This window comes from Elgaria multicarinata, chromosome 7, assembly GCF_023053635.1.
Source record: "Elgaria multicarinata webbii isolate HBS135686 ecotype San Diego chromosome 7, rElgMul1.1.pri, whole genome shotgun sequence".
Taxonomy (NCBI): Eukaryota; Metazoa; Chordata; class Lepidosauria; order Squamata; family Anguidae; genus Elgaria; species Elgaria multicarinata.
This window is the reverse complement of record NC_086177.1, coordinates 36,077,952-36,100,000: the sequence shown is the minus strand read 5'-3', so window position 1 is coordinate 36,100,000 and position 22,049 is coordinate 36,077,952. Positions and strand designations below refer to the sequence as shown.

Below are 22,049 nucleotides of genomic sequence, written 5' to 3'. Positions count from 1 at the left end.
TTTACTCACAACATTCACTGCTGTCTGTTGGGTGTCCCAGATTATCCCTCACCCTGAAGAAATTGCAGATGTTGGTGGACTGCTCACAGGCCTTCAGTGGTGCTCTCTTTCAAATAAAATTACAAGAAAAAAACTTTTAAAACAGTGAGAAATACCACATTATATTTAAACAAAAAACTTTTAAATACATTTCCATAAGCTTAATGGACCAAATGAAATTGTGGCTGGAGATACCACTCCAAAATGTTCTTGGAGTCCTGCTCCTCAATTTAATTATTGGTTATGGCTCAGCAGAGATAAAACAAGATAATGACCTACAGCACCAGCATCAGATTTTTGGAGCACGTGGGCAAAACAGGCTTAAGGCCTCCCTCTCTCAGTGAGTCTCCATTCTCACCACCATTTCTAGTCATACTCTAATATTTCTAGTCATACTCTTTTTCATCATCAACGTTGTCCAGACCAGAGCAAGAGGCAGGTGAACAAGCAGGTAGCAATGTTGAAGAGGAAGTCTAGGCACCTTGCTGAGGTGTGGGCCTTGGCAGGTGCCCGACCACGCCTACCCTTAACGCTGGCCCTGATGGTCGAGTTTGGACATCGCAATAACCCAGAATTTTTTTAAATTCTGGGTTACTGTGAATGCAGAAGTATGCTAGTGTAAGCAACTGAGAGATGCTCTGTCCCTGGGTTGTTTGCTGTAACATGCGGATTAGGAACAAGGACCTGTTTTTAAAAATCTGAGTTATTGTTTACATGTCAACTGGACTGATGTGGATATTCATTTGCAATTTCTAAAAGAACCTCTTAGATTTCTGTGTTATCTATCACATGTGTAGTAATCACATGTACATTAATTAATTAATTCATTAATTGCATTTTTATACTGCCCAATAGCTGAAGTAATACAGCAAAGGAACCCAAAAGGACAGGGCTTTATACTCTCACTATAGCTGTTCTTTGCTAAGTACACAGGCCTTAAAGGTCCACCCACACATAAACCTGTGCAATGTAAGAGCTGTTATTTGGAATACGTCACAAGTCTGCATGGCACTGTACAATTTAAAGCAATAAGTGTACTGTACCATTTTGCAGTGCTGTGAAAATTTCCACTTGGCTATCATCCAGCCCCACCCACTAAGAAAACACACACACAGTATAAAGTGCAACTGCAGTTAAAGAGCATTCAATATGTTCACAAACAGATTCCCAGCTTCATTCCCTACTATGGAGTGTTTTCTGTAAAGGGCATTCTTCTATATGGTCTGAGACGTGACCCTGATTTGCTTGCTTTTTCATAGACCAACCAATGCCTATTTTTGTTGTGTTGCTTCACATATATTTAAGACACATAATCTCAGGTTCAGGAGCTATTGCTAGTGGGTGTGGGGAACATGAAAGACACGCAGTTCCAAGTGCCAAACTAGAATTTCACCCACAGATTATTATTTCCCCCTGCATGTACATTATGCACAGACATATGATGGAAGCATGCAGAAAAGTATAAATACTAATGGGAAAACTGAACATTTTCTATTCAGCCTCAAAATAAATTATATAAATTCAGTAAGTTTATGCAAATGTTCCATACCTATGCCTCATTTCAGAATTTGGCTTTTAGTTATTTGGAGCATTTTTAGCATAGAAGAATAGACTTTCTGGTTACCTATAAAACATATATTCCTAAAACAAACTGACATGCTGTCGAACTGAACAGATGTGGGGATCATAGTCAGTGGGACCGAAATCAATTCAGGTAATTGTGCATGACATAGCTGCACTCTCTTGGTATTTGTACAATGCCTCCTAATAGTAATAATATTTTTCTTACCCGCCTCTCCGATTGGATCAATGCGGGGAACAAGAGCAAGCATAAAATACATAAAATACTAATTAAAAACATAGTATACACTGTTAAAAAACATCCGAAAAGCATCCTAAAAGTATCCTAAAATTCTACTGGATAGGCCTGCCGGAAGAGATCAGTCTTGAGATCAGTCTTGCTGTGAGGTACTCTGTAATTTGGTTGTTTTAATTCACAATTCAACTACACTTAAAAAAAAACACTGTTATAAATGCCTGCCACAAAGTTTCCATTTCATTTTTCATATTTTTCCATCTCTGATCCTTCATTCATTTTTAAACATTAGTTCACTTCCTCTTCATTGTCCCATGAAATAAGCCTGGAACAGGTTCAGTCATGTTCCACTGAGACAAGGATGAGATGAAGCTAGGTTTCTTTGTTCAAGTGAATTACATTCATTTACTTAATGTGCATGTTATGTGTCATTTTATACAGCTTTCAACAGGTTTATAAAACAACATGGGATGGAAGTAAGGAGTTTGCTGGCTTGTCTTCAATAACATAATTAACATATTTGTGAATCAGCCATTTCTATTCCAACCATTCCAAAACATTTTTCACCATTAATGCCTAAGCTGCACCAGGTTTGGGTAAATGATCAAGATTTACCACACATCCCATTGATATCAATTACAAAACTTGCCCTGATTTTTTTAACGTTTGTCCTAAAGACTGCAACCATTTTTGCAGTATAACTCCAATTACTGTTGAAAGTCCATGATATACAGTATAGGAGCTACAATTCAACCGTAAGTTGCATTCACTTAGCGAGCAATCTAACAGCATCTCGGGGACATATATTATGTCCATATATTAGGATATTTCAGATTTCTGGATCTGAGGTCAGAGACAGCGCTCAGACCTTGGAGTCAGGACACTGAGCAAACTGCCACCTTGCAGCCAGCATGGATAAAACTATGCCAGCTGTCTCTACAGCAAAAATGACCTCTTAGAAGGGTGAAAGGGGGCGTGCTTGTGGGCAGGAAGGGGAGGAGACTGAGATTGTGAGGATCCCTAGCCATCCCCAGCCTCTCCCCACCCCTTTCCAAAGCTTCTGCAGACAGGTAGAAACACCCATCTAGCTAAAATACAGAGCCTCCCACTCTGCATTGGATACACACAGGCTGAGTACCCAGACCATGGATTTATGTACTGTTGACTCCATGGTGCAATCTGGCCAGAGGTTTGTTCAGCTCTTAGCACTGCTAGTACTCCTCATACGAACCAGCTGTACACTTCACCCTCCTGCAGGTGCCTCCTCTGAGAGAGGTTCAGAAGATAGCAACAAGGGAAAGGGCCTTTTCAGGGGTGGCTTCCCAATTATGGAACTCTCTCCCTAGTGAAACCCACCTGGTGCCACCATTATCATCCTTTTGGCTCCGAGTTAAGACTTTCTCCTACTCCCAGCTGGAAGTAGCATGGAGCCATCAGGACTAGTAACCACTCATAGCCTTTTTCTCCATTAATTGGTCCAAAGCCATTCAAATTGGTGGCCATCACTGCATCTTGTGGAAGTGAATTCCATAGTTTAACTATGTACTGTGTGAGGAAGTGCTCCCCCAAAAGGCTTGCTCAATGGGCTGCTGCTATGCCAACTGTGCTGTGTCTCAGCAAGTCCATTTCTCGAGATGGAGGTCCCTCACTGCCTCACGTTAGGGTGAAGCGGAGAGAAATGTCCCATACGGGTAGGACATGAAGAGGATATCAGAAGAAGAAAACTCAATTAGCATGAATGAGAGATGGAGGGGAAAGTGGAAAGGGCAACAGGATTGTATCCTAATGCAGTATACAAATGGGCTTCTTAAATCCCATTCACTTAAATGGGAGCTATGAAGCCTCTGTACAAGACTATAGGTTAAATAAGTGATTCCTTCAGTGCTGTGGCCAACTGCTTTGTTGACACCATCAGCTGTAATAATAATAATAAAAGTCCAATATGGAAAGGATTCTAAAATTTGAATTAAAAATAGCCCATTTTTGCATCCTCCTACTCACAGTATTTAGTGCTTTAAATATATATATATATATATGCAGACATTATGCCAGGCTAGATAATAGGAGCTGTCAGTTCAGTTCCATAATGTGCTCATTCCCAGGGGTGTTTCTTTGTTTTAGAAATATAATCTTTTTAAAAGACCTCTTATTTTGCCTAAATATGCAACAAAAATGAATTTTAAAGGGCTAATTCTACAAAATAAAAAGTTAAGAAAAGCAAGACTTTGCACTCTGACGTCAACAGTATTGATAGTTTGCTTTCAAAGACGGTCAACCAGTGGCCTGACGCCAGTATCCGACCTGCAACATCATGTTATTAGGCTGCTATGACTACAGAGAAGGCTCCCCAAGTGCACAGCAAAGCCACCAGGCTCAAAGGAGCACGGAGAACGATGCAAGGACAGAAGAATACAGCTAGCCAAGGCCAGTTATGTTGCAAGCAGGCGTGCCTCGGTTTCATCTCTCACCCTTGCAACATCATCCCTTCTGCCCCAAGCCATAGATGTGTGTGAAGGAAACATTCCCCTCTGTTTTGAACCTTGTGTGCTGACGGAAAACTCTCATCCTACTTTCCCCATGCCACCAGTATATTTCCCAAGTCTGCATCTGCACCACAAGGTTCGGAGTTCACGATGCAAGGCAATGCCAGCTCCGGGTTCTCAAGTGCCCTTGAGGCCAGGTGCCTTAAAGTGGGCCCTCTCAAAATATGACAGGGGGACAGAAAACTGAGTTACTTACTGCTTCCAGCTTTCTAAAACAACAACAACACTGAGGGTCTATGTTGTGGGTCTTCTTTTGTCTCAGTGTTTGGAGAAGGTCAGAAGAAGAGAGAGGCCCCCTCTTGTTGCAAAAGACTGGAAGGGGCAGACTTAACAATCTTTCACATTGTGCAGATAGGATCACTCAGAGCAAACTAACCCACCCTCCTTTAAGAACTCTGTAGAGGGGAGGATGTTCATATTATCCAGTTATCGTGCAAGGCTACAGACCATCCTTTCCCTGCTTCAGAGATCTTCGTGTTGCATCTCAACACTCTGAACCCCCAAATTCTCAATTCTTCCCATCTCTAAGCCTTGAACAAAGGGGCAGCCTAATATTGGCTATGTGATATTAGGCTTGATGCCTGAAAATTGAGAATCAAACATCTCACAGAATGATGCATCGTATATTTGTAGGGTATCTTGTTAGACAGCAGTAAAAAGTGCTTAGAGCACATTATTTACTTCTTTTAAAAATAAAATACAGTTGTAACCAAGAGATTTCAAATGCAGAAAGCTAAAGTACAACTGCGGGCAGTATCCAAGTCGACATGAGTACTAATATAAATTACCTTGCGCTAGTGTAAGAGACCTCTAGTACAACACCAATTTTATCAGCTAGTGTGAGGCGATTCCCCAGAAAACCCACCGCACTAGTTAATGGTTGGTATTGCGCTATTAGTCCCTTACACTAGCACAACATAATTTACATTAACACTCATGTTGACTTGGATACTGCCCTTTGCTTCCCAGTCCCAAGCACATGTCTTTGGAAGCAAATCCTATTGAATCATGTAGAATTGGAAATCAATGGTTAATTTCATCACCTTCATCTATATAGCACCATCAATATACATGGTGCTGTACATAGTAAAACAATAAAATAGCAAGACCCTGCCACATAGGCTTACATTCTAATAAAATTGTAATAAAACAATAAGAAAGGGAAGGGAATGCACCAAACAGGCACAGGGGACAATAAAACTAACAGTATAAAAGTAAGATTAAAATCAAGTTCTAAAAGCTTTTGAAAAAAGAAAATTATTATCATTTTTATTATTATTATTATTATCATCATCATCATCATCATCATCTGTATACTGCCCCATAGCCAAAGCTCTCTGGGTGGTTTACAAAGATTAAAACATTAAACATTAAAAATAGATATACAAAATTCAAAACCATAAAAGGATAAAACCAGACAAAATTCAAAACCATAAAAGGATAAAACCAGACAACATACAAAGACAATATACATTAAAAACAACTTAGAACTCTCTTTGAACTCTCAGCAACTTGAGAAGGCCCTCTCCCTTGTCGCCATCCTCCGAGTTTCCTTCGGAGGACCTTAGATGTTGAGTGTAGCGTACAGGTAGGTCATGTCGGAAGAAGCATTCCATCAGGTATTGTGGTCCCAAGCCATGTAAGGCTTTATAGGTTAAAACCAGCACCTTGAATTGGGCTCAGAAACATACAGGCAGCCAATGCAAACGGGCCAGAGTTGGTCTTAAATGTTCGAACCTCCTGGTCCTTGTTATTAATCTGGCTGCCACATTTCTGCACAAGCTGCAGCTTCTGAGCATTTTAATAACTCCTGATTATTTTTGCTACATACAATGTACATACATACAGGCTTTACAGAAAATATAATGACTTAAATATATATGTTTAACAGGATACAATGGAAATAGAGAATGTGATATAATGAAGAGTAATCATGCTTTCACCCTGGCTGAAATAGTCCATACACGAAGCAGTATAAGGTGAAGCAAGTATTTTAGCTCAACTTCAAAGCAAAGTGTATATGACAAAGTTAAGAACTTGTTGCTGATTTACTACATGCAACAACATGAACAGAACAACGATTACTCTGTGTAGAGTATTTTCTGCTGAGCACTCTTCCCAACAGTCAATGTCTTGAATTTAAATACTAGATTCATAGTGAAAAAAGATGTAATAAGACACACAGCTGGTTTTCGCATCTCATTAACTAACCCACATCAAAACGTGTTTCCCTCTAGCGCTTCAACAGGTAATCTTTGGATTTATTGCCAGGTGCTATCCCTGATTAATGATGTTCGGTGTTGAAACTACTGAATTCCCTGTTGAAGGCAAGTACAGTCTAAGTAATACAGAGGATTACTAGTCAATGGTGCCTGTGTCTTACAAAGCCATGGCGAACAGTACTAAAAAGTACCATTTTTAATTGAGTTAGTTTGTTTTCTCAAAAAATGGACGTAAAGTATACTTACTCCCTTGTACTGATAATACCTGAGGAAGATTGCCGTGGGGATCCCAGGATCTGCTGATATTTAGGCTCAAATACATGGGTAAAAAAGCAGCTTGAGGAGAATAATTTTTGAGTCAAAGGAGATCAGAGAAAAAAGAATTAAGCAGCCTCTCTCCAGCCCCCATATTCTGCTCCAACTCAACTCATAGCACAGCCAGACAGTTATTGCTTTAAAAACACACACAGGGGAGAAACGAAATCCCAAGTAATGTGTAGTTTCAGCCTTAATATGTTATCTGCGGAAAGGAACCTTTAAATCACTATCCCCCGAGTAATTTGCTTGTTAAAAGCAGGGAAATATATTGGATTTATTTACTATGCCAAAGATGCAATTTATAGCGCTGGTACAGTCCCACTGAAATCAAGCCAAGCACAAACAAGAATCTATTGAGCAAACCTTTCACTTATTACGATTTGTCTGAAAACTGGGGGAAGGGCTTGTGTGGTAAAAGAATGTGATATCAAGAACACTTTGAAAATACATTTAGGGCGCAACAATCAGGAAAAAGTCCTACAACTCCCAGCATGACCCAGCCAGCCATGTCTAAATATGCATAGGATTGCACTACTAATCAGGTATTCTACTGTGAAAAATCAACATATGAGGGGAGAGAATTTCGATGAGCAAGCTAGCTCAAGCAGGGGTATAAACTACCGGGGAGGGGGGAAGGGCTCAAGCCCCCACTGGGATTTACCAGAGGGGGCAATGCCCAACCAGGTAACACCAGTAAGCTCACAGCCTGGCTGGCAGATTCCTCAGTCAGTCTCCAGCTGTCTGTATTGTTATGTTTTGGGAGGTCAGACTAAATTACCTCCAAGCAAGCCTTGCATCCTCCTCAGCTGCCAAGCAGATCTCTTTGCAAGACAAAAGCCACTCTCCTTTGGTGTCAGGTTCAGCCTTCCTCAGATTCATTTCCTTCTATCCCCTCAGGCCTTGTGGTACAAAACGTTGCCCATTTAGGAATTACAGTGTGTGAGGTGGGGGAAGAGCGGTGTTTCCTTTAAATATGTCTGAACAAAATATATTACACACAATGGCACGATCCAGCTACTATTAAATACTTATGCATGTTTCTAGGGTGACCATATGACAGGAAAAACCCAGATTTGTCAGGATTTTTGATAACAAATCCGGGGGGCGGGGTTGTTACGAAATTTGAAGAAAAATCTGAATTTTTCCCATCCTCCCCAGCCAAAGGGTAGCTCTACTTTAATGGGAATGAACAAAAATGCTTATATAACTAGAGATAGAGAGATTAAACTTGGTACAATGATAGCTCTTAGGCAAGGCTTTAGCCATGCTGAATTTGAATCAGTTCCATTCATCAGTTGATTTTTAGGATTTTTTTTAAAAAAATTGAGGTTTTAAAATTATTATTTTTAAAAACTGTCATTTTTAAAGATAAAGAGATGAAACTTGGCACTATGATAGCTCTTAAGTAGGGTTTTAGTCATGTCAAATTTGAAGCAGTTCCATTTACCTGTTGATTTGGGGGATTTTTTTAAAAAAATGTGATGTTTTAAAATGATTTATTTAAAAAAACCAAAAAAACAAAACAAAACAACCCATTAATTTTAAAGATAAGGAGATGAAACTTGGCACCATGGTTGCTCTTAAAGAGGACTTTAGCCATGCCAAGTTCGAAGTAGATTTGTTTATCTGTTGAGTTTTAGGATTTTTAAAAATGTTTGAGGTTTCATAATTATTATTTTTTAAATGTCATTTTTAAAGGTAAAGAGCTGAAAGTTGACACCTTGATAGCTCTTAAGGAAGGCTTTAGCCATGCCAAGTTTGAAGCAGATCCATTCATCTGTTTATTTTTAGGATTTTTTAAAAAAGTTCAAGGTTTTAAAATTATTGTTTTAAAAAACCGCTGCAGGCGTATCCTTCAAACTCAGGCTGTCAAACCTCCTCTTTGGGGTCTCACACCTTGAGCAGTGAGAAGTGTGAATGGGCAAAGTAGTGTCCACCACCCACAACACCCACCCTAATGTAAAGCAACTTATGACAATCATACACAAGTTTTTTAAAAAATGAAACTTAAAAATTAAAAAAGCCAGCCAGGCAGCTGGCTGGCAACAAGCCCCATTAACAGCAGCAACAGCTTGCAACGAGTGAGGATACAGTCAGAACATATATTTGAGGGAAGGAGAGAATGTATCACACAGAGTATAGCAAAAGCTTCAAAGTACAGCAAAAGGTACAAAAGTAGGAGTGAGTGAAGTTAATTTCAGATACATTAAGTGTCTCACTTGTTCTTTATTTCAGTGATTTTAACATTAAGATGTTATGTAGAACAGGTTTTTCTTAATTGTGTGCTGTAAAATCAGACATGTGGCCAAGGCTATGTTCAGTTGGCACACCGCCTTGGTGCTGTACACACCCCCTGGGGCCGGACATGTTGGTGAGCATGCCCCCTTGGGGGCCGACCATGTTGCCCTCCTTTTTGGTTTCCAAAATATGGTCACCCTATGTTTACTTAGAAGTAATCTGCAGAGAGCTCACTGGGACTTACTTAATTATAAAGAATCTCCTTAAATTAATACGGTACATGATTTATTTATTTATTTATTACATTTCTATACCGCCCAATAGCCGGAGCTCTCTGGGCGGTTTACAAAAATTAAAAACATTCAAAGTATAATGTTGACTAATGAGTCAAAAGCATATTACACTAAAGACGGTAGCGTACACACTGGTAACTTCAAGGCTCGACTTCTGCAATGCACTCTACATAGGGCTACCTGTGTGCCTAGTCCAGAAACTTCAACTAGTTCAAAATATGGCAGCCAGGCTGGTCACCGGTACACCTAGGGGTGACCACATTACACCAGTTTTAAAATCTCTTCACTGGCTGCCAATTAGTTTCCGGGCGAAGTATAAAGTGTTGGTTATCACCTTTAAAGCCCTACATGGTTTTGGTCCAGGCCACCTACGGAATTGCCTTCTCCCGTACAATGCGCCCTGCACATTCAGGTCCTCTGGGAAGAATTTACTCCAGCCAACAAAAACAAGGCTGACAACTATTACCCAGAGGACCTTTTCTTCTGCCACTCCCAATTTGTGGAATGGCTTGATTCGTCAACTTAACAGTCTTCCAGAATTTAAGAAAGCCATAAAGACTGATCTCTTCTGGCAGGCCTACCCAGTTGAATTTTAAGATGCCTTTTTAATAATTTGCTACTTTTAATAATGTATTCGTTTTAAATGTTTTAATTAGTTATATGTATTTTATTGTGTTTGTATTTGTGTTGTACCCCGCCTCGATCCAGAGGGAAAGGCAGATAACAAATAAATTATTATTATTATTATTATTATTATTATTATTATATGTCAGACATTTTCAGACTAAGCACAGGAATAGGGGTTTGAAGGTATGTGATATTATTACACTGGGTCATAGGGGAAAAAAGTTTGAAGAACACTGGTATATTGGACAGGACTATGGATGGTGGGGTAGAGGGTAAACTATTATAACTATTATGTAATATTTCTGTTGAGTACTTGTTATTTTAATATGTGGCTTTAAACACTCTAGGATTCATTGTTCATGAAGGATGGTTTCCAGAAATAGAAATATATACATAATGTAAACAAATAAACCTAGCCCCACTTTGCCAAGTTTAGCCCCATGCACCCCCCCCCGAAAATTTGAGAAGTGTACGCCCCTGGGCTCAAGCCCATCTCACACTCCACAAGTTGGATGGATAACTTCCAAATCAGAAGCCTTCTCTACTCTTGTTGGCTCTCCGCACGATGTAGATTCCTGTAAAATCAGACTTCTACATTGTGTGGCAAACCTACATAAGTAAAAAAAGGCTCCCCACTTCAGAATGTATCCTCCCCCCCAACTCATGGAGGATGACTGAGGTGGATCTAGTGTTCCAGTCCCTGTTCTGTTTTCTTGCATGTTGATTTTTCACAGAAGTAGAATGAATAGAGCTCTACTCTCATTTGCTTTCTATATTCAGTATAAAAATGCTCTCATCTTTCACTTTTCCTTATGTCCAAAAAAAAAAAAAGTATGGTCTTAAAACTTGCATTTAGAAAAGTTGGCACCCTGGGGTCTCTGGCAATATCCATTTTATTTTTAAATACTTGTTTCAAAAGTCTGTGAAAATCTGCTCTATCTATTTCTAATGTGTTTGAACTTTCATATGCGGGGAAACTGTAGGGATAGAACCAGAGCATATGAGAAACAAAGGGAGAATTCCTGGGGCCCAACTTCTGTTTGAGAGCCCATTCTAGACCTCTTCCCTACTGACAGCTTCTGTTAGGCTGTGATTCTTTAAAAGAAGAAGAAAATGCAGAAATAGCGGCCCATTTTCACTAAGCAGGGTATGGGAAAGAGGAGGAAGGAAAGGTCTCCAAGATCCCACATACTCTTTTATTTCTCAGAGCACAGTTGGAGCTATTATGCTTCAGGTTTTCAGATGGTGATGGTAGTGGAATGAAACTTTGGATAACAGTGTAGTACCTCCATGCCAAATTCTGTTCTTACACAATGGGCCTGTTAAGACAGCATGCTAAGCCGTGGTTAGGCCGCTAACACTTTTGCAGCAAATGGTTAGTTAGCGTGTTTAAATCATGTTTGTGTAGCCGCCATGGTTAGGAATGGTTCACACAACATGCTAAGCCATAATGTTTAGCTAGAAATGCTTAACTACCATGAATTAGCATGTCATCAGAACAGGATCAAAAGGTATTTAAATTATTTACTTATTTATTTATTTATTTATTACATTTCTATACTGCCCAATAGCCGGAGCTCTCTGGGCGGTTCACAAAATTATACAGGAATTTGTATAATTTGTCAAGATAACCCACAAAACTAGAAACTAAGGGCTCATCTACACCAAGCAGGATATTCCACTATGAAAGTGGTATGGAAGCGGTATATAAAAGGCAGGATCTACACTACTGCTTTATAGTGGTACTGAAGTGCACTGACAACTGTTGGGGCCCTTGACACATAACACATACCACTTTCATACCACTTTCATAGTGTTATATTCTGCTTGGTGTAGATGTGTCACGGTCTCCGAAAGTTGTTAGTGCACTTCAGTACCACCATAAAGTAGTAGTGTAGATCCCACAGTGCTCTTCAATAAAGCAGTAATGTTGCTCCTACCTTTTATATACCACTTTCATGCCATTCACTTACATAGTACTATATCCTGCTTGGTGTAGATAAGCCCTTTGTTACTAGAATCCTGAGAATACTATTTCGCTTTTGCCAGATACTCTGTGTAAAAGTTCCTTGTTCCTTGGAACCTGAGATAAAGTTCATGGTAAGAAACTTTTCCTTCCTCTTGAAGCCACTTGTGCTCCTACCCCAAAGCCTCACTGAAGAGTTAATGTGGAATGCATAGGAGGGAAGAGAAAACTTTTCTTTCATGAATTGCCTTAAGTTAAACAATCTTAAAATATTTAACTAATGTCTTCAAATACTTAATAGTTTAACTGGAATAGAAAACAGCAACTTAAGGCTTACAACTCTTCCTCCCTATCCCCAAGTCTCTACTAACCTGCTGACTTGACCTTTTTCACCCCTTTGAATTTCTATCCTGTCTGAAATTACCTCTTGTGCCGTGATCACATATGCAGTTCTCAGTATTAACTATGCCAGCTGTGCATAGTGCTATTCCCTCCCAAGTTGCTGTTGTCTATTCCAGTAAAACTATTAAGTATTTTAAGGGACTAGCTAAATGCACAGTTTTTTACCATCTCTCCTTCACCCACTCACCCTTATTAGAAACAGTAGTGTTTCATGCAAAACACGGTGCATGTGTGAATGTATGTGTGAAAGCACCATGAATTATTACACAGTAAGGAAACTGACCTAAGGTCAGTTAACTTAAGGAAGTTTACAGAAGGAAAGACATCTGTTCACTCCTTCCCCAAGCAGTTTCAGGTGCCCCATTCCAAATTACCTCACAAGAGTGGATTTTGGGGGGTCCACAGGCAGCTTCACAGGGAAGGAAAACTTTTTTTCCATGAAAAGTGAATTAATTTTAGGTTCCAAGCCAATGACATTTTGTTTTATTGTGTAAGTTCATGAACAAGGAAATGTTACATGAAGTATTTGCAAAAGCAAAATAGTATTTTTGGGATTCTAGTAAGTTAGCTTCTACTTTTGTATGTTATTGTCACAAATAACTAGATACTAGTGATTTTTGAGCAACTGTCAGTGAGCGCAAGTTGCCAAGATTCATTACTTTAAATCTAAGATGTTGAGCTACTGAATCAGTACATTAATACAGAATGAAGCAGGAAGCACAAGGGACATTTTCTTTGGTTTATGCTAGTAGCACCCTTGCTTCAGTCCACAAAATGAGGTTAAGAGCAAGAAGACACAATCAACAGACTCACTTGTGTCTACCAATGGGTTGTGCTACTTAAGATAGACAACCAAATGTTAAAACACTCACCCAATAACCCCCCTGCTAAATACTAGCTGACATGTCAGGAAGAATATTCTAGACATTTTTTAAAAAATGAATGTTTTTTTCCACATATATTGAAATTACTATTTAAGTTCTTTGCATCTTTAAGATGGCAACAGAAACAACTGAATTCTGAATAACCACAATACAGCAATTTCCTACATCTAATTCCTCACCACTACTATCTTTGATGCAGGGAAGGACCATGCCCTGCAGATAGACAGAATGCTTCATTTTCAATAACCTTGTTCAAAACCACATCCATTCACAGGTGATCAAACCAGCATATCAGGAACTATATGCAAATACAGATTCACTTCCAGCCAGGCCTTCAAATCTTCAAATTTAAAACGAGTCTCTAGCTAATGCACTGCATAACATATTACAGGGATTCACATGTGGACCCAATGGTGCCTGTGGGGTTAAGCAGTATTATTTGCATCTTGTGCAGAAGAGCCACAACTTGCCTTTCCTCCAGATGCGGATTCAAGGGGAATTTGATTTATTGATGTTATTCATATACTGATTTTTGATAAAATCCTCAAAGTGCTCTCCCCAATAAATACTGAAAATAAAATCAGCAGAGCAGGAAAACACGAAAAATTAGAACAGATAAAAAACAGCTTAAAACGTAGGGTAGCATCCAATCCTGCCCATCCACACTCAAGAACCACTGCTTTTGTTTCGTGTGCAGCCAGCCCCGCCAATTCCACTGTTCAAGTGGTCCCTACTGCTTGCACCATGCTGTTTTAGTGCTTCTGGAGGCAAGCCCTGAAGCACTCGTTTCTGAAAGGGGCAGATTGGTGGGGAGCTTCCATATGCAAGCTCCACCGACCTAGCCCCTTCCAGAAATGAATGTTTCCAATCGTTTTGGGTTGCCCCAGAAGTGCTAAACTGATACTGTGCGAGCGGTGGGGGCCGCTTGTGCGACAGAATCAACAGGATTGGCTGTGCGCAGCTGGTCACCGTGGGATACGTCCCATATTTTAAAAGGCCTTGAAAAATAAAAAAGGGATTGGGTCCAGTGCCAAGATGACATGACTTGGCAACACGAGGAGGGTACTCCAAAGGTGGGGCACCATGAAAGAAAAGGCCTTGTTTGCCAAAGGCACCTCATTATGTTCTTACCAAATGGGCAGCCTCATGTGGGAGAAGGCAGTCCTTGAAATTCCCAGGGCACAAGTCATACAGGGCTTTAACATGCAGGCATTTTAAATTGGTGCCAGAAGTAGATTCCCAACCAATGAAGCCATTTTAGAACCGGTGAAATGTAATCTTGTCAGTAATTCAGCAGTTCTGTTCTGGACTAGCTGGTTCAGGTAACCTCAGAAATTTCTACTCGCATAACAATCTACTGGCAGTGGTAATCCTAATCATAAAATCAGACAGACGGTGGAGATATGGCAATGCCTACCTCTTAAAATCAAGAAGTCCAACCAGCACTAAACACAGTCTGCATGAAGAAGAGAGCTTGATCCAACTGACTAGAGCTTTTTGTTAGAATCACCGTTCTTATTATTTTACGACTGCAATACAATGAGATTAGCAGAGGCTATTTTCTCATGACAAAAGTGCTGTTAGCATTCCCGAGAAGGCAATAACATAAAATACTCAGATACAGAGATTTCAGGCATTTTTAATTAGAAAACAATAAAGGCTTTCTAAATTCAGAGAGCTCTTCACTTACCACTCTGCCATTGTTGGCACGAGTTGCAAGCCAAGACTCTGCAAACAATTAACAGCATTAAATTGTAACAATCCTGGACACAATGTGGCAATGCATGGAAAATGTCATCAACCAGGAGGCAATTAGCAGCCAGTCTGAACAGCACAAGCAGAAGGGAGTGGTTTCCTAACAAAACAGGCCTTGTGAAAAAAACGAAGACATTTTTCTCTTACAAGTGCAGCATTCTTGGTATAAACAGTAAGCTTATATTTCTTGTCATTTTAAATATTCCTACAAATCTTTTCAGAAACATTACTCTGAAAGAGTCAAGACTTCTTGCATTTCCAACCTTGTCACCTCATATAGGGTGATACAATTACGTTAGCTTAACAAGTAAATCCATCAAGACAAAATCCATTCTCTTATAAGTTTCTCACTCATGCCAGCTGTGCAAAACCTGTTGGATAGGGAAGCGGCATCGGAGTGGTATGTGCCTGTCTCACTTAACTATAGGGAATCTGTCAACTTTCTTCCCAAGATTTTACACTTCAAAATCATTCTGTGAGTGCTGTGAATTGGTGCACTTTAAAAGCTAACTACTTCTCAAAGCACTGTTTAAAAACTGACATCTCCAACCACACTTCAAGAGCAGGAAAAAAAAATCCTACTCCACACAGTCTCATTGGGTTTTACAAAACACTTGACAGCCAATCTCTTGGAAATGATTTGTACAGAAATTTAGTTCAAATTACTTTATAACTAGACATTTATGAGAAAAATGCATATTTTTTTTTGTAAACTAAAAATGATATCCCTTTCTTCCTCTCTCTTCTTAAAGTAAATAGCAAGCATATTAAAACAAATCAAAGACAAGTAATAGTGGAGCCTCACAGTCTGGATCTCACTTATATTCCATCAGGCACTCAGAATATTTTCAGATTAGGATGGATAATGCCACAGCCTTTCTTGTAAATTTTACTATAATTTTCAGATACTCTGACGGTATTTCCTTATCCCGCTGTGATTCGTCAGTGTTCTTGTTAGCCATATAAACTAGTAAGGAAACATAATTGATTTCACACTTCCTGCTTAACTTTAATGTTGCACAATCATATTCTTGTTGAGATGGCTTCTCATTGCAAGGGGAGATGGGGGGCGGAGAAGGATTAAAGAGGAGTTCTTTAATCCCACTTTTGCATTATCTTTCTATAGTATTTCTCCTCCTATTGCTACTACTGTTTAACTTTTATGCAGACTCAACAGTGTGCCAGTGGCTATTTTAGTAGGACGGAGTGGTGCATACCCAGAAGTTTTCAGTCTCCATTAAATATACAAGATGACAGTCGGAAGAGAGAAAGGAAGAAAAAAAAAAAAGATTAACAATGAATTCCAGGAATGGGTTGGAAGTGTCAAACAATACTGGAGGAAGATGAAGTAAGGGAGCTCCCATTTATAGAGAGCCTGTTCCTATCAACCTCTGTCCCTAACACCTAAATCAAGCACAACCACAAGAAGAAATTTGAGCAGTGGCGGCCAACACTACATTGCGGAAGCAAACTCCACAGTTTATGTGTATGTGAAGAAGTACTACCTCCCACCATTTAATTTCATTGGGTGACCCATTGGGTGACTAGCATTATGAAAAGGGAAGAAAATATTCTCCCTATCTACTTTCTCCACCCAATGCATAAATACACTTTTATCATGTCCCTAGGTACTTGACTTTTTTTCTAAGTTGAAAAGCCCTAAACGTTGTAACCTTTCCTCACAGGGGAGTTTTCCCAGCCCTTTGATAATTTTGGTTGACCTTTGTTATGTGCACCTTTTCCAGCTTGGCAATATCCTTTTTATGATGAAGTGGCCAGAACTATATACAGTACTATACACAAGTGTGGTTGCACTATATATTAGCCTTTTTATTTTCAATTTCTTTCCTAATGATTCCCAACATGGAAATTGCCATTTTCATAGCAGCTGCACACTAGGTTGAAGTTATCATTGAGCTATTCTCCACAACTCCAAGATCCCTTTCCTGGTCAGTCACGCTGCCAGCTCAGACCCCATCGACATATATACACAGTTTGAGTTTTTTGCTCCAGCATGCATCATTTTTATTTGCTCACACTGAACCACATTTGCCATTTTAATACCCATTTCCCCAGCTAGTGTTTGGACTATTTCCAACACGAGGCATTCCTATGAACAAGCACCAAAGAGTTAGCAGGCAAGAAATCCTTATTATAACCTGTTTAGGATGTTAGGATGTTTTTAGGATGTTTTAATAATGTATACTATGTTTTAATTCAGTTTTATGTATTTTAAACTTGTTGTTGTTCCCCGCCTTGATCCAGATGGAGAGGTGGGTAAGAATTATTATTATAATTATTATTATTATTATTATTATTATTATTATTATTATTATTATGTGTAACAGTAAAGTCAATTGGCCGGGTATCAAAAGAAATACTGCAGTTCATTTTCCTCTTTGCAATAATAAACCAAGGATTTGTTGTTATAGCAAACTCATAATTTTAAAATTGGGTTTTACTTTCACATAAAACAGTTTACATAATTTTTGTGATCCTGCTTTTAAAAAGTTGACCTGCAATGAGCCTGAGAATGCTAACTGCACATTTAGCACAGCCAAGAGGTCCAAAGATTCTTAAGAAACAGAGCTAATTTTCCATTAGTCAATTCAGTAGAGGAACAAAATGAATCATAGCTACACATGGTAAACCCTTGCTGTGTTTTGGACACTGACTCACTAAGCAGCCTGTCTGTAGTATGTCTATTGTTCTAGTTGCGTGGAAAGTCACACATACACAGAGTCATTATTGTATATTGCTCTTTCCAGCTTCCACTCATAGTAAGAAATGGTGCTCTTAGAGCATTCCGATACTTCTACATCCTACATTCATTTGAAAATAATACTATCAACTCTTCTACAGCTAGTGTACTGTAGTGGTTAAGAATGCAAGCTGAGAAATTAAAAATGTCACCTCAGTCATGAACTCATTCTTGACAAGCAAAACACTGCCTCTCAATCTTATCTCATTTGCAATGTGGGAATAATAATATTTCCCTACCTTACAAGCAAATCGTAAGAATTACACATCAGAGCATTATGAAACTGGACTTTGAATCTGGAGTTACTGTTTCCCCCCCCAAAAAATATTCCAAATATGCACAAAAACATAGTTTTTAAAAAATGTTGCACTGGATATTTCAATGCAGACATTTTCTTGACTTACTGGGAAAAGAAAAAACACAAAGGAATGGGAAACTGTGCCAGGAGTATGGATAAGCAGAAATCCAATGCAGAGTAACGGATATCTAATATATTTGTGCTACTCTGTGAATAGAAACAAGTAACCCAGAATCACAAAATCTGGTAATTCAGAGGAATAGCATTTTGTAGGCATATCCCTAGTATTATTTTATTTAAAGATTCCTATCGTCAGTGAACAGCTCCAAAGCAATAGGCCAGTTTAAATGTAATACTCCCTGGTTCATAAACCATGAAGTGGGTTTGTCCAAACAGACCCTATGAGCAGCTTCTCCTCTTGCACTCTAACCCTAGTTATATTCACTGGGACATAAAAGCTACATTAGAACTGAATATCAGTCTGCAATTTTGGTTCTCTGCCCAGGATTAGCGCATGCACAATAATCTCATGATCACATACCCATCATTATTGCGGAAGTACAAGTACACTACAGCAGAGCAGTACATATTGTTTTGGACAAAATATGACCATTGAATCCCCTTTAAGGCATGATACTATGCATGTAGGCCTACAATTCCCAGCATGCCCCAGTCATACCATTAGAAAACAGGAATGTGTAGGAGCTTCTCAAATGCTGAATTAGTCAACTATAGAAAGGATAGCTTCAAAAGATCCTGTCATGTAATCTATCATATTGATATTGCTATAATTATATTTTAACTCTCCAAGGAGTCTGGAAGGCATACACTGGGTTTTCCTGTTTTATGCCCGGAAAAATGCTGGCCCAGTTAAGATGTTAAGGTACTCAGGAGCCCAACATGGGCTCACATGCTTCCCATTCCTCTTACATAGATTTCCTCCAGCATTCCTCGTTTGATCTAACCACTGTTTGCCACAACATTCAGAGTGGGCAAATGATGGTTAGCATTAAGCAGGAATTATTTTAATCATTTATTTGTGTTATTTTTAGGCCACCTTTAAGGGTAGATCCTGCTCAATTGCCTCCACAATACAGTTTGAAATGAGTTTCCAAAACATGGTCTGTAGGCAATACCTGGTTGGTGCCAACTATAGTTTACTCAATTCAGCAATCAAGGGAAATGATAGCTACAGCAATCCAGGAAAGGAAACAAACCACCATTCCTGATTGCCAAACCATATTTTGGTGATTTACTGCTATGACATCTGAATTGAGCTCTTGTAGTTAGGCCGAGAAATAGTAACATACAAATGTAAGAAAACGCTATGCTGGATCAGACCAAAGGTCCATATAGTCCAACATCTTACCTTCCATAGTTTTCACACAGGTGCTTCCTATAATGAAATTTGCTTTTTATCATCTTGCTACACAATGAGTTGAAGATTCTAACTGAACTGAAACCCAAAGATGTCTTTTCTGCTTCAGTTCAGACCGGTCTCTATATATGTGAGGTTAGATGTTGTGTGTGTGTTTTTACTTTAATGTTTATCACTTTATACTTATATACACTCAACCTCACTTGCCATTTGAATGCTATTCACTCAGTTTATGTCTTCACCATCCTAGTAGTTTGGGATCAACAGCAAACTTGGCCACTTCACCGCTCATCGCTAACTCCAAATAATTTATGAGGTGGTTAAATTGCATCTGTCCCAATATAGAACCTTGGGGAACCCCTACTGTTTACAGCACTCCATTATAAAAAGCCCCATTAAACATAGTAAGACTTACTTTGAAATAAACATGCATAAGAATGTGCAGTTAAACTATTATATTGTTACCATGATGGGAGGTCACCTCCCTTGGACACCCTTTCCAAAACTCAACTTCCTCTACACTTCTTTATTAACAGGATAAGAATGCGGAGACAACAGGGAAAAGAAACATCTTTGCTAATGAAGACAACTTAAATTACAAGAGTCATTATGCAGACAGAAATAGATGTAAAGTTGTTACCACATATAAGCAATCAAAACTAATTATATTAGAAAGGAAAAGGGGGATGCACCTCTGGTTTAACCAACTGGCAACACACAGATAATTGGAAAAGCCAAGAACACAAATACATAATATCCACTCATGCAAATTTGGGGGGGGGGGGAGAGAGAGAAAGAATATGGAACTTAGGTTCACATACAACCATACCCTATGGATGTTAACTTGGAACACTGGCTTCAATGGCACTTACTCCCAGAGCATAGCAGCCTTAAAATCTTCCAATTTAAAATTGGAACCTTACTTTGAATATTGATTTAAATCATGGTTACTCAACGTTGTCTGTACAACAACATATCACTGATTCAGCAATGACATTTTCCAAAACTCTGAGCCACAAGCTGAAATTAAATAATCATAAGGACTTATGCTACATGTCCAAAAGTTGCTTAATTAGGAAATTTTCTGATGTCAAAAATACAGACTTCCAGTGAATGAAGGCTACTCACTGTCAGAAGTGAGCCATAATTCAAAATAATGATATTCTCAGAAATAGATGCTTCTAATCATAGTGGTTTAATTCAGGCATAATGTCAAACCATAAGTTGACATCAGGAGTGCTCCCTGCAAGCTCATGCACTCTCTCCCGTCTTGTATGTAGAATCCTTCTTCCACTCTTAAGATTTAACTTGCCACTGAGACTGTTCAGACAACACACTAACCAACACTCAGTGGTTAAGTGTGGGTTGTTGAACAGTGGGTTGTTTCTTGAACTGTGAATTAGCACGTTGTCTCAACATCCACAGGGTAGCTTGTTAATCATTCAGCGTGGCATATTTTTCTCGAACAAGCCACTTTGAGAATCCATTTGTTGTTAGGTTGTTCAGGGTGGCTAACAAGCCAGCCTGCATGATCCACCCTCAACCACTGAGTGTGGGTTCGCGTGTTGCCTGAACAGCCCCAGTATGTTCAAAGTAAATAGATATACTTTGTCTCTGAACCACAATTTGAACCTATAGTTTGACACGGGTCTCCAAATTGTGATTTGGATATTAGTCCAAATTATAGTTTGCCAATGTGGACATCAAGGCAAAACTATGGTAAATGAAACTTGAAAATGGAGGAGTGAACCTACATGCAAGAAGGAAAGAAAGAGAAAGAGAGAACGCACAAACTCCCAAGGGCCCCCATGCACCAAACCTTGGTTTGGTATTAGTTCTGAATTAAACTACTGGATCATGCAGTCTGATACAGGTTGAATAATTATTTCTATAACTTTGAATTTGAAATAATAGTTAAAACAAAGAAAAACCTTCATCCAGTCACAACTTGCATTTATGTGTAACTATAAAGTATATTACACCATCAGTTTACAATAGCCCAAAATGACAAGCAAGCCTGGAAGAACTTGTATTAAACAAATTTTTCTGCCTTGGTTTTAAAATCTCTTTTAACATTAGTACTCACCCACTATTATGCTTTTGTCTGTACTCTTGGCCAGCAAATAGTACTCCAGTAAATTTTGAGGAGGAGGATGGAGTCCTGCACATTATCAAAAAGGTCTGCAAGCAAGTTCTGTCACCACGCTTCTCTCCTGCCTCTAGATTTGTAATGGGGCCAGGTGGGAGTAAAACTCTTTATGGAGGCAGAGTTGGTGCTGAGACCTCTAGTTGCTAATTTCTAACTCTGCACAGCTAGAGAATGATGTATGTTACAGAACCAAAACTGAATGACTTCACTTGAAAAGGAGAAACTGAGCTTACAGTCCTCAGTAAGTATTACCAGTGAAGTCCACAAGAATTACTCAGTAAGGATCTGACTGATTTTTTGTTTTGTTTTATTGTAACTATTAGAAACTAAATACAAAAGTAGTATCACAGAGTTAACTAC

General features: G+C 39.0%; 1 protein-coding gene across 8 annotated transcripts in view; it reads right to left on the bottom strand.

Annotated features, from left to right (window-relative positions):
- Positions 1–22,049, bottom strand: part of ATXN1 (ataxin 1) — a 259,174-nt gene that overhangs the window by 93,459 nt on the left and 143,666 nt on the right. For all 8 annotated transcript variants that reach the window (XM_063130390.1, XM_063130392.1, XM_063130391.1 and 5 more), the window contains one exon: positions 10–106. The gene's annotated coding sequence lies outside the window, so the exon portion shown is untranslated. The remainder of the gene's footprint in view (positions 1–9; positions 107–22,049) is intronic.